Raw genomic sequence first — 13,668 nt, forward strand, 5'->3', positions numbered from 1 at the left:
CTTGACTTAATACAACTCCTATTGTATTACCACTTGCATCACATTCAACTTGAAATACTTTATTGAAATCAGGCAAAGCCAATACAAGTAACACAGCAACCTTTTTTTTCAAAGTCTCAAAACTCTTATCAACTCCATGTGTCCACTTTAATTCCTTTTTATCTCATATCATTGCCTCAGTCATAGTATTACAAACAACACTAAAATTCCTTATAAACTTTCTGTAGAAACTAGCCAAACCATGAAATGATCTTACATCACCCACATTCTCATGTGTAGGCCATTCCAAAATAGGTTTAACCTTCTCTAGATCCATTCTCAAACCATTAGCTGAAATAACAAATCCCAAATACACAATCTTCTCTTGCATAAAAGAACACTTTTTCAGATTAATCAACAACTTCTCCTCTTTGAACCTTTGCAATAATTGTCCAACATGCTTAAGATGTTCTTCCTTAGTCTTGTTGAATATCATAATATCATCCAAATCAAAAATCAAAAACTTATCTAAGAATATTTTTAGAACTTCATTCATCAACCTCATGAAAGTACTAGGTGCATTAGTCAAACCAAAAGGCATAACAAACCATTCATACAAACCATCATTTGTCTTGAAAGTAGTCTTCCATTCATCACCTTCTTTGATTTTTGATCTAATGATTTCCACTCATTAAATCAATCTTGGTAAAATACTTTTCCCCACTCAAAAAATCCATTATGTCATCCATCCTCAGCATAGGAAACCTATATTTCATTGTGATCTTGTTAATAGCTCTAGAATTAGTACGCATTCTCCATTTTCCATTCTTCTTAGGTGCCAATATAGTAGGTACAACACATGGACTCAAAATTTCTCTAATCAAACCTTTCTCCAACAACTCATGCACTTGTCTATTAAGTTCTTCATTCTCTATAAGTGTCAATCTATATGGTGCTTTGCTCAACAATATAGCTACAGGAATCAGATCCATACATTGACTTATACTTCTTACTAGTGATAAAACATTAGGTATGTCTTCTATGACAATCTCTTTATACTCATTTAGCAACTCAACAATTTCTTCTGGAACTCAACAGTCACTATTTGTTGTCACTCGGTCATTACCAACTTTTTCTACTCAGTCATTACTACCAACACTCAATCCACTAGGAACTATAGCAAAAAAAACTTGATTCAAATTGCTTTCCATTAACCATACAAATTCTCATATTAGTAGAATTAAACTCATCTGGACTTTCAATCAAAGGCAGCAATATTTTCTTTTTTCCATTCATCCAAAGTGTATATTGATTCAATCTTCCATCATGTATAGCATATCTATCATATTTCCAAGGTCTACCCAACAAAATATGACAACAATCCATAGGCATAATATCACACAAAACTTCATCAAATTAATGTCCAATCTTGAACTTCACAAGGCATTGCTCACTTACCAATATCTTATTCTCATCTTTGATCCATGAAATATGATAGGACTTAGGATTTTTCAACCTCCACAACTTCAACTTTGTAACCAACTCTTTAGATGCCAAATTTGTAGAACTTCCACTATCAATGATCACCTTGCTGCATTTTCTAGCCATCTTACATCTAGTCTTGAAAAGACTTCTTCTTAAAATAGGCTTCTCATCACTTCCCTTATTACATAAGATTTTTCTCACCATTAGATTTTCACTAGCCTCAGGTCCACTTGGTGAACCCTCATCGTCTCCTTGAATCACAACATTTCTGTTACCTTGCCCACTTTTAGAAAATCTATGTTCAAAATATCTATGCCTCTCTTTACCACATCTTAATTAATTACCATAAAAACCACCTCTAGAATAAGAATTACCTCTTCCTTGGTAAGAACCAGTACCTCCTTGGTAAGAACTACCACCTTTTCACTCGGTGTTGTCTTTATCATTACTTTTTCATTTAGATTTGCCCTTATCTTGCACAAAATTCTTAGATTTTCCACCTTCTCCATAAGATCTACCTCTACCTCTCTAGAAAATGCCATCTTTTCCTCTTTGTATTTGTTCATGCTTCTTTCTCAAGATCTCCTCAGCCTTCAAGGCATATTGATTTGCTTCCTCCACACTTTCCAATTTCACAAAACTTATTTCATCTTGAATTCCAGATCTTAACCCATTTATGTACCTTGCAATTTTCTCAACATCATCATCCACATGTCTAGAACTTATGTCCAATCTATAGAATTCCTTAGTATATTCCTTTACACTCATGTCTCTTTGCCTCAAATTTTGCATCTTTCTCAACAAGCTAACTTGGTGATCAGCAGGAAGGAATTTATTTTTCACTTTGTTTACCATCTTCACCTAGGTTCTGATGTTCTCCTTTCCTCTCTTTTGTCTGTTAGTTTGCAAATGCTCCCATTACAGTGAAGCATGACCTTTCAACCTAGTATCTACAATCTTCACCTTCCTATTATCAAGAGTGTTTTCATACTTAAAGAACTTCTCCATTTGAGAGATCCAATCCAACACAACATTGGTGTCAAATTTTCCATCATAAAGAATAACTTCTACAATAGGCTTTGAATTTTCCCTAAACAACACTTTTTACAACCTTGCTACATCTTGATCTTCTTCAAGTTCTGGGTTAGAGTTTGGTGCTACTACTTCATCATCACTTACATCATCAAGATGTGCTCCTCTCCTCTGGGCTATCTTTATAGCATCTAATCTGGCTATAATTTGTCTCATTGTATCTAATATTGCATTATCAACATTTCTTTTGCCTCAAACCATCTTTATAAATTAGGTTCCTACAAGATTGTAACCCTCTACAAGTCATAGGTCAAATCTGTAGATTTTCTACCCCACAACCAAATTCACTTAGGGTTCTACACGATCCAATCACCACAAGGATGAACCTCAAGCTCTAATACCACCTAACATAGGGAGGAGAGATAATAACTTGGTCCAAAGGGACACCCAACTATCCACACCAACTTGCAAGAGTTAACACATCAAAAATCTAAAACATAGAATCAACAACCAAAGGATGAAGAGCAAACACTTTCATTAATTCTTCCAATATTCAGCATACATGCCCAACAATAAGGCCTTCTAGGTTATGATCAATTATAATATACAAATTTAAAATCCACAATCTAACTTCAAGTTTGCACATCCAAACACAAATCACCTCTTTTCTGATGCCCTCTATTCTACCTAACACTCAATCCTAGATTTCCTTAAATACTTGTATAGCCATAGGTCAGCCTATCACAAAATTAAATCTTACATTAAATTCATGCATAGCCACAAGTTGACTCACATCAGATATTAACTACCTATACTAGAATTAAATATGACCAAGGTCAGCCCAAAACTACAACTAGACACAAAGTACTTGGCAAATGAAGGCTTTTCAAAATTGGCCTTAGAATCCACACAAGCTCAGCATCCAAAGAATTGCTCGGTAGCAACTATGAACTTGACATCCTCCAATACTTGGCAACCACATAGAACTTAGCAACCATAGAGAACTCAGCAACCAAAGGATCACTCAACAATCAAAGGATCACTTAGCAACCAAAGGATCACTCAGCAACCAAAGGATCACTCAGTATCAACTAAGAACTTGGCATAAACTAAATGCTCAGCAATAACTAAGACTCGGCAGCAACTAATAGAATGAACAAAAGATGTTGGATTACAAGGAAACCTAGAATGCTCCTGCATCATCTTGGCACTAAAGTCCAAGTAATATTCTTCTCAATCTATTCAATTTCCTCATTTATTGCCTGAATCCAATATTCATTGTCTAAAGCATCTTTTACTATTTTGGGCTCAAATTCATAAAGTAAGCATGTGTCATCCTTGATTCTTTTTCTTTTCATAACACTTGATTCAACATCACCAATTATTTGTCCAGGTTTGTGATGTCTTCTTATAAACTTTGCTAGTACATGTGGTTTCCTTCTCTATTCTTCTATAGGTCCATCTTAGAGAATAATCTTAGGATCATTTAATTTTTCTTGTTTAGGTTATGGTTCATGTTCTACATGCTTGAAATTATCTATTTGATTATCAACATTTCCTATCTGAGACTCAACATCTTTAGTCTATCACTTGACACCCACTAATTGTTGTTTGGCAAGTTGTTGCACTACATAATTTCCTATCTACTGGGATACTGTAACTTGATTAGGTTATTCATTAGGAGTGTAGGGAGCACCATCATCCATAGAGATGAATGTACAAAAATCTTTAGGTTCTTCTTTGCATGTAATTCCACTTCTTTCTGCATGCTCATCAATTTTCACATCTACACTTTCCACAACTTTGTTAGTGTTAGAGTTCAAACACTTGTAAGCTTTAGTCTTGGTGGAATATCCTAGGAATATATCTTCATCACTCTTTGCATCAATTTTTCTATTCCTATTATCTTTAATCATATAGCATCTACTTCCAAATATTTATAAATATTTCAAATTAGGAGCATATCCATACCATAGTTCAAAACATTTAGCATTTTTACCTTTCTTGACTTGTACTTTATTCAAAGATAGACAATAGTACTAACAAATTCTCTCTAATATTTCTTTGATACACTCTTATTCATCATTAATGTTCTTCCACAGTCCATTATTAATTATTTTCTCCTTTTAGCTATCCCATTCTGAGGAGGGGTCCTTGCTGCTAACATCTATCTTTTAATTCATCTATCATTATTGGTATGATTTCTAGATTAGATTGTGTTAAATTTTTTACCATCAATGTTTTGAATCATACTACATGATTGATCATCAAGATGAGAGAGAAAGAGGTGCAAAACAAAGATTATACTCTTTCCTATTTCTTTTTCAACTCTAAATAAATACCACTTGAATAATTAAAAAAATATCAAATTTATCTTTAAGAAACATCATAGTCATCATCCTAGAGTAGTCATAAAAAAATAGAATGAAATACTTATCTCCAACATAACTTTAAACATCAATAGGTCCACATACGTTAGTATGAACCAATTCCAAAATATCACTAGCAGTGTATGTTTTTCTCTTAAAAGTAGACTTGGTTATTTTTCCCAATTGACATTGTTTACACATAGCATTGTCAAGCTTCTTCAGTTTACACAACCCTCTTACTTTCTTAGTTTTACTAATATTCACCATATTTTCAAAGTTTACATGACATAACCTCTTGTACCATAACCAAACATCTTCTTGTTGTGAAAAAAAACATGTCTCATTAGACAAATATAGATAGAACAGTTACCTCTTATCTTATCACTACTTCCAATTAGCTTACCATTATCATAATGTATCTTGTCTTTCCTACTATAGAATTCAACTCTATAACCTAATTTTTTTAGTTGTAAAACACTCAACATATTATAGTTAAGTCCTTCAACCTAGTAAACATTGTCACATTTTATCGTGTCAGTCAGTTAAATAGTTCCTTTACCTTTTACAATACATGCAATATCATGACCAAATTTAAGACATTCACCTTTGTATGGACCAATATACTTAAATTTATCTTTGTCACCATTCATATGATTTCAACATCCACTATCAATTATCCATTTGTCACTTTTTTTTACATAAGAGATGAATGCATTTTTATCATCTTCACCAAAGTCTTCTTTAATAGAAACATAGATAACTTCATTATCATTACTCTCAAATTCATTATTTTTTTCTTCTTCAGTAATATAACAAGATTAATTTCCTTTATAATCTTTGTTTCTCTTGTAGTTTATGTCATCTCTTCTTCCTTTGTACTTGTTTTCCTTTATTTCATCCTTATCTTCTTGGTCAAGACATCTAGCATCAATATGACTGACTTTGTTGCATGAAAAGAAGATAATAGGTATTTTATCTTTGTATTTTACTTTTGCTCTTCCAAATCATTTTACAATAATGGCTTCAAGTTCATTAATTTCATCATCATAACTCTCACTATCACACTTAACATGTTTTCCTTTCCTTTTTCTAAGGACCAACTATGACTTAAAGGTAGATTCAATAGTAGTGGGTGTGTAGTTATCAAAGTTAGACATCTTAAAAGTAGTAAGTCTACCAATTACACCTTCCAAGGTCAAAGTATTATTTGGTGTGCATCTTAGTTCTTAAATTGCATATACTCTTATGACATAAATAGGGAGTAGATTCCTCAATACCTTGCTTACCACATTTTCATCTTTGAAATCTTCATTTGCACCATGAATAACATTAACAACTTATTTGACTCTTGTACAGTATTGTACTATATTTTCACCTTCCATCATTCTCATGTCATCAAATTTACCTCTCATCCTCTCTATCTTGCCTCTCAAAACATTATCATCACCTCCATATATGGTTTTCAAATTGTCCCACATCTTCTTTGGACTATCACAGTCTTTCAAGTCATCAAACTCAACCTAGCTTAAGGTTAAGGTAATCTCCAACATTTCTTGATTGTGTTCTTTCTTTTATTTCATATGATCAATTGTTAGAGGAGTAGTTGTTACCTTTACATACTCATTGTCCAAAAGTTGATAGCAACATCACTGATACTAGATATATACAACCTCATCAAGATTTTCCATGCAAAAAATTTCTCTTTGTTAAACTTTGGTACATCTCTTTTGTGATTCATGATATCTAGCTTTAAGTACCTTCAAACTTTTCTCTGTAAGCACTAAGCTCTGATACCAATTGTTATAAATATTTACAATAACTGATTGGGGGGTTGAATCAATTACTCAAGGTCCACAAGTACCATGACTATTTCTTATCATGTTGTTGCTTGGTCATTACTATATTGATAAACAAAATTACTATCCCAAACATAACATACTCTAATGAATATAAAATGTAAAGTACATAAAGCATTCAACACAAGTTTGACAATAGGACTTTATGTGGAAACCCAATTTGGGAAAAACCACCAAAAATATGTCACCACTTTTTCACTCTTTCAAAGTGGGCTCTATTAGGAGCCAACCCTACTAAAGGTTTCCAATACACACTATTAAATGTGACCTAGTTAGAAGATCTAATCACCCTATTTGGAGTGGCTTTGTTATAGGACTTTGATCATTCCATTTAGAATGTCACCTTGTTAAAGAATTTACACAAAATATTAAGTCATTCAAATGACTATTAGGTCAACCTCTATTAAAAGGATTTCAATAAAAATTATTTACAATGATTAGAAACAAAATAGTAGGGTTTTGATATGTATGATTATAACTCACTTTGCAAGTTTAGATCATCGTTAGGTTCTTGTGTTGATTCACTAAGCTCTCCATTGTCACCTATGTTCTTGATTCTCTTGGAAACCCTTCAAGAAATCAATCTTCTCCTTTCAAAAAAGCTTAAGTCATTTGCTTAGTTTCACTTATCAACATCATCAACATCTACATAAGAAATATCCTTTAGCTTTCCGTTCACCCTCACACACTTGTGTTCACCCATGGGTGACTCTAATCCATCTTTATCTATGTACTTCTTCCTCTCATACCTAATAATTTTGACTCTTTACCTCTTTAAATAGGAAATTCTTTCTTTATAATTTTTCACATTCATCATGGGTCTTAGGGTTTACAATCAGGTTCAACAAGATTCATTATATCTATCCATCTTCTTGATCTTCCTCTAGAAACTTCTCTAGAATCCATCTATTAGGTCTTTACCTAATCATCAACTTGAATTTAATGATCCAAATAATCAATCTTATCTTCAACACAGCTTACATCTCCTAAGAGATTAAATGATTCGGCTAAGAATCATAATTTCCTCAAATTCATTCTCAACATTGTCAATCAAAAATCACCAAGTTCTAACACTTGCTTATCACTTAATCACTTAGTCATTGTAAACATTTCTAGCTCAGCATCAACTATCTTTCTTGGTGGATTCTGATGCTTAATAAACACTAGATTTTCCTAGCACTTGTTGTGTCTTGGTTGACACTAGCACCACTTGACATTCCTTAACCATTTTACTCTATTTCTTGGCTTAGCTTAACTATCTTGATATAAACAATCACTTTGTATCATCAAATTCTACCTAATAAAATGTCAATTCTAGCTTCCTTTTCATAATTCAACCTTTCCTCTAGCTACTATTGTTAAGAGAAATTTCTCAAATACTTTTCATCAATCAAATAGATATGACATTTAGATTAGGTAGAAATATGTCTTACAAATAGATTTGACATAAATGAAAAACAAAATTGTTCCAATTTTAAATTTCCATCAAGTTCTGATATGATAATTATGATAGAGATATACCACTAAATAAGATTTCACTTAATCTCCAAATTTCTCTAGAAACCAAGCTAAATATATCAAATACTTGACACAAAACCTAGGATCAACTCAAAATGAAATTTATCATCAAAAAATAGGAATTTGGACACTTCTTCCCAATCTTGGAAATCCTTTTATAGAATAAGGATTGCTACAAGCTACGGATTGGGAAGATATATGTTAAAGAATGACATCAAAAACAAGATACGAAGAAGATAAAACTATTTACAAATGTCCTCTATACTTGAGAGATATCGAAAGTAGCTCAAAATTGAAAGTTGTCACATTTGGTATTCAGGCACAGTCTTTGTTTAAAATGTAGACATATCAATAGAAAGTACATGCAAAGATAAGACACCCAGTTATGGTCCTTTCCTTCCTCTATTTTTTCTTCATTTCCTTCATGACCCCAGACCACTACCTCCCACACATATATCTCCCTTTTAGTAGGCCATTCAATGCCTCTAACAGTTTCCAAATCACTATCAAATTTATTTCACCTAGCATCCATAATGTCCTTTGATTCAATTATAAACTTGTTCATGGCTACCTCAATTAAAAAAAAGAATCAACTAGATCATAAAAAAATTTGTCATCCACATCCCCATAAAAATTATTTACCACATTTTCTAATGTCATGATATTATCAAAGGATGTTGAACATTCCTTCCAGTCTTTCAATTTGTTTACCTTGTTAATAATTGAGGGAATAAAAATATCAATGCCATCATACATTACCTTCACCTTACCTTGGATTATTTGTGACTTGGTTGTAAAGAAGAAAATCACTTCCCTTACCATTTCTAAGGCTTCTTTGACTGTGAAGATTTTGTCAGGCAATTATGGCTTCTTAGCCATCAAAGCAATCTATCTATCAAGCAAAGGAATATTAGGACCCCATTGATTGAAAATAGGAGAAAGTTGTGTTAGGGCTTCCTTGCACACATATTCTTAACTCTAATATATATATAAAAACATTATGGTCATGCTAGGACATTCTCTTAAATGTTTCTGTCCTATGATGTAGCATTCCCTTTAATGCATCCACCTTCAGATGGTTGTATTGGGTAGGAGCCTTAGTCTCTATTAGAACAATTTCTTGTTTTGTACAACCTTATTTGTCCTTTGTTAAGGGAGGCATTTGTTAAGTGGCTCCTTCTCTTTCATCAACCCTCATCTCAAATCTTCTTTGCTCCATTTCCTTGAGCTATTCTTTTTGGATACCAATCTCACTTTCTAATCCTTGGAACTTCTCTTCTAACTCCTTTATCCTTTTCCCTAATACATAACTCTTTTATAGTCCATCCTCATACATTTTCTTATGTCTATGTATTCTTTGAAAGTTTGAGTGAGTTGATCTGCCATCTTCCCTAATTTAGCCTTATTCATGAAGAAGTTCTTTTAAGCACTTGAATTCTTACTACATGTAGTAGAATCCAAAGTCCATATGATGGCACTACCTTGTACTATGTCTTAGACATCTATAAGCCTAGGATTATTTATATTAGGAGAAAATCTCCATGTAGCTAATTTATTAATGTCTCTATTAAACCATGAGCCCATTTGTAGGCCTCATGCACCATATACTTCATAAGACATAGCATTATCCTATTTTCTAATTTGGTCCAGTACAAAGATTGTTACCAAACCCCATCCTAGTATCAATAACATGTCAATTCTTTGCACAAGGTCTCTAGACTCATTGACTATCATAGTTGTTTGAAATATTTAGGATATGAAAAGTTACTAAGAGGGGAGGGGTGAATCAATATCCTTAAAACTTTTTATTAATTTACCACACATCCATCTACACTAATGCATGCATAAATTCAAACAATCATTACACAAGTGAACACAATATTTGGTGACCCAAAAACCTTCCAAATAGAAAGTAAAATTGGGGTGGGTATGATACCCACAAAAATTCAATACTGTAGTATAAAGTTGGATGATTAAGGCTTACATTGACCACTTTCGGCAATTTTCATTTTTAGGAGCACAAAGGACTGCTAGGTCCACCTTGTTAGAGGGTTTACAAACATACAATGAAGTATGCTCTCTGTTAGGAGATTTGTACAAAGACTGTTAAGTCTACCTTGTTAGAGGATTTGAAAATTTGATTCACCTATTATAATGAAGTAGTGGATCTACTTGCAACTGATTTCTGATAAGATCCCTTATGCACTGATCACCTCATGTGATGGATGTAACTTTTTAGTCTCTGAATTGACCTTGTTGTGTACCTTGAACTGCTACTGATAATCTTTCGCATATACTCTTCATTACTTCACTATTCTTTCATCATGTCATACATTTTTGATATCTTACAATACATCTTACATATATACCTCTCAAACTTACAAAGTTACAAGGTCAACCAAAATACAAGTAAACAAATGCATTTCAGAGTCGGCCCAATAGTAAATAACTTAGGTTCACTGAACTGACTCGTTCACCTTTTGATACTTAGTGTCCACTACATTACTCAACATTGTCATGCACTCAGTAGAAGTGAAGGCTCGGTCCATACTAATCACTCAATGTAGTTTTGAACTCAGTTACCACTGGTGACTCAGTAGATGTAGTTTCACTTGGTAGATACTATATACTAAGTTTACCTTGCTTCACTCAATAAACACTGAATCTTTCTTCACTCAGTTTGCACTGAATCTTTCATTGCTCAATTTGCACTAAATCTTTCATTGCTTAGTTTGCATTGAACCTTTCATTTCTTAGTAGACACTATGAAGCACAATAGATACTGAGAAGCTCAGTAGACACTACTGGACTTCACATTGTCTGAATTTGCATGGTAGCCGCTGTCTACTTAGTGTAAACTATTGAACTACTAAGTTTACAAGGTAACCACTTGGATGCTTGGTAAGCCTACAAAATTGAGTAAGTGTTGTCACTAATGAAAAAATAATCATAATGCCAACAATCTCCACCTTTGGCATTAGTGACAAAAACACTTATGAATCAAAAATTACATTCTAATTTACTCTGCTATTTACATATCTTACATATCTCACATATCTCCCCCACACATATGGTATGCATAGCTTTTATCTGTACAATATCTTTCTTATTCCTTATTCATCTCATATTCCCAATGTCAACAATCTTATCTCCCCCTGCCAACAATCTCATCTACCCCTTTTTGACAATAATGCCAAAGAATGTATATACAAAATTTAAATTGAGACACCAAAATGTGAGAGAAAATTTGAGTGAACATTGAGAATAAGAGACAATGTCTTATCCCAATTGTCTTGCAAAATCTTGTGGGTAGAGAGAGCCACTTGAACTTTTGCAGAAAGTTCAATCGTATGATCTACTATTGAAAAATTGTTGTCATGAATCAATGTTTTTTAGTAGGCAGTGTGTTTCTGCATTTGATCCATGACTGGGAGAATCATATTTTGAATGTCAATCAATGTAGTTCGGATTCTGGCTTCTTCTCTGAGTAACTCTGCCTACATTTTGGACAAAATTTTACCTTTGTGTGATGGGATGAGCTTGAACTATGGTCAAGCTGCAACTTTTGAGCACTATCCTTCATTTCCACATCTATCTTATTTAATTTTTCTTTGGCTTCCTTAGTGTACTCAATAACATAACAGAGCTTGCCAAAAAGTGATGTTACATTGGTAAATGCTTGCTCAAGATTGCTCAAAATTGAAGATAGTTCAACTTGCTTTATTGCAATGTACTGAGCAATGTGTTGAAGCACTTTATTATCAAATTTCTTTTCTGCCTTTTCAATGAGCTTCTCTTGCCTAGAGGTGTCCTCATTGAACTTATTCACAGCCTCTTCTAATTGCACAAAATGTGTTGAGATGAATCAACATCAACACCAATAGCTTCAATAATTATGTTTTTGGCATTTTCTATTATAGTATATTCTCTATCTCTTTCTTCTATGAGTTGCTTCTACCTCGCCTTCTACTCTAGAAGCTGACTGACCATTCTCATCTTATTGGTTAAGGCGTTGTCCAAGTCTATCTTTGGAATAACAATTTTTGTATCCAAATCTATATCTTCATCAAAAAAAATTTCAGTAGGCAGAAGTTTTAGAGGTATTCTCAATTTTACTTATGTGCTTACTTCCTTGGATTTGGAATCAAAGACAATAGTTGACATAGATGGATTGGTAGAAAATACTTGAATTGGTGCAACTAGAGGAAAGCTGATAGAAGTACCAACTAAATCCAAAATTGGTGTGTTTCCCAAAAATGATGTACAAATAGGTAGTGTACAGACCCAAATATTCACAATTGGAGTAGACAAAATTGTAGAAAGAACTATAGAACTTACTATACATGCAACAGAGGAGCTAGACATAGTTTATGTTGCAGTGAATGATTGCTCGGGTGCTGATGAAGAAGGCTATAGCTCGATAGATGAAGTAATGGTTACTTCCATAGATGATGCTCAGAGCTATGGGGAAGTAGGAGTGAATGATGTTTTTGATGTGGTCAATCCTGTTGAAGTTGTCTCCAACCCTGATGATGTTGCAGTCTTAGGTGGAGAGTGAGGAAGGGAAGCAATAACTTGTGCTGCAATCTTCATTGGATCAGCTTCCTCATCCTCTTCCTCCTTGTCTTCCTCTTTAGCTTCTTCCCCTTTTTCTTCATCATCAGACCTTAGTGCCTGATCATCACTAGCATTTGGAGTGGTGTCATCTCCTTCATCACTACTGGTGTCATCATCATCCTTAATTATCACTGGATCATTACTAGGCTTTTGTAGATGATAGATGTTCTTCCACATATTTGTTGCATCTCTAAAAGCATGCTCAATTTCCTTGTTTAAAATCAAACATGTGTGAAATCTGATCATCATTTTACCTTTGTTGTTCTTCATTGTTGCCTTTGTTTTTGCCTCAGTAAGACTTGGTAGAAGATTCTTCAAGGATTTCTCATATATGTCCTTGGCTATTTGGGTGTATGACTCCCACCTTGGTTGCAATCTTACCAACAACTCTTTGGAGATTTGAAGGGCAAGCTAGTCTGGGGAGTATTTCCATTTTCCCATCTTATTAAGTACTAGTTCCTCAATTTGCATTTTCTTTGCATCAGTCCTTATTTCAAATTTTAATGCCTTGAAATTTGTGATGCTAGCTCCCTCTTCCATTTGTTTCAATCTTTCTTGAAAGGTCGGTTGGGGCTTGTTGAATACCACTTCATCCTTATTCTTACCTTTACCTCTTCTTGTGAAAATAGGTGTGGAGGCTTTGGGTGGCTTGGTAATGATTACTTTGCCCTTCTTTTTTACCAGCTCTGCCTCCTTCTCTGATTCTTCCTCATCATCTTCTAGTTCCTACTCCTCTTCTTTGTCCTTATCTTTTCCCTCGATAATTATTAAAGGCTTGGTAGCAATTTTCCACTTAGCAACCTTCATTTTAC

The sequence above is a fragment of the Cupressus sempervirens genome, chromosome 11, assembly GCF_028749045.1.
Source record: "Cupressus sempervirens isolate cs-2001-9-10 chromosome 11, ASM2874904v1, whole genome shotgun sequence".
Lineage (NCBI taxonomy): Eukaryota > Viridiplantae > Streptophyta > Pinopsida > Cupressales > Cupressaceae > Cupressus > Cupressus sempervirens.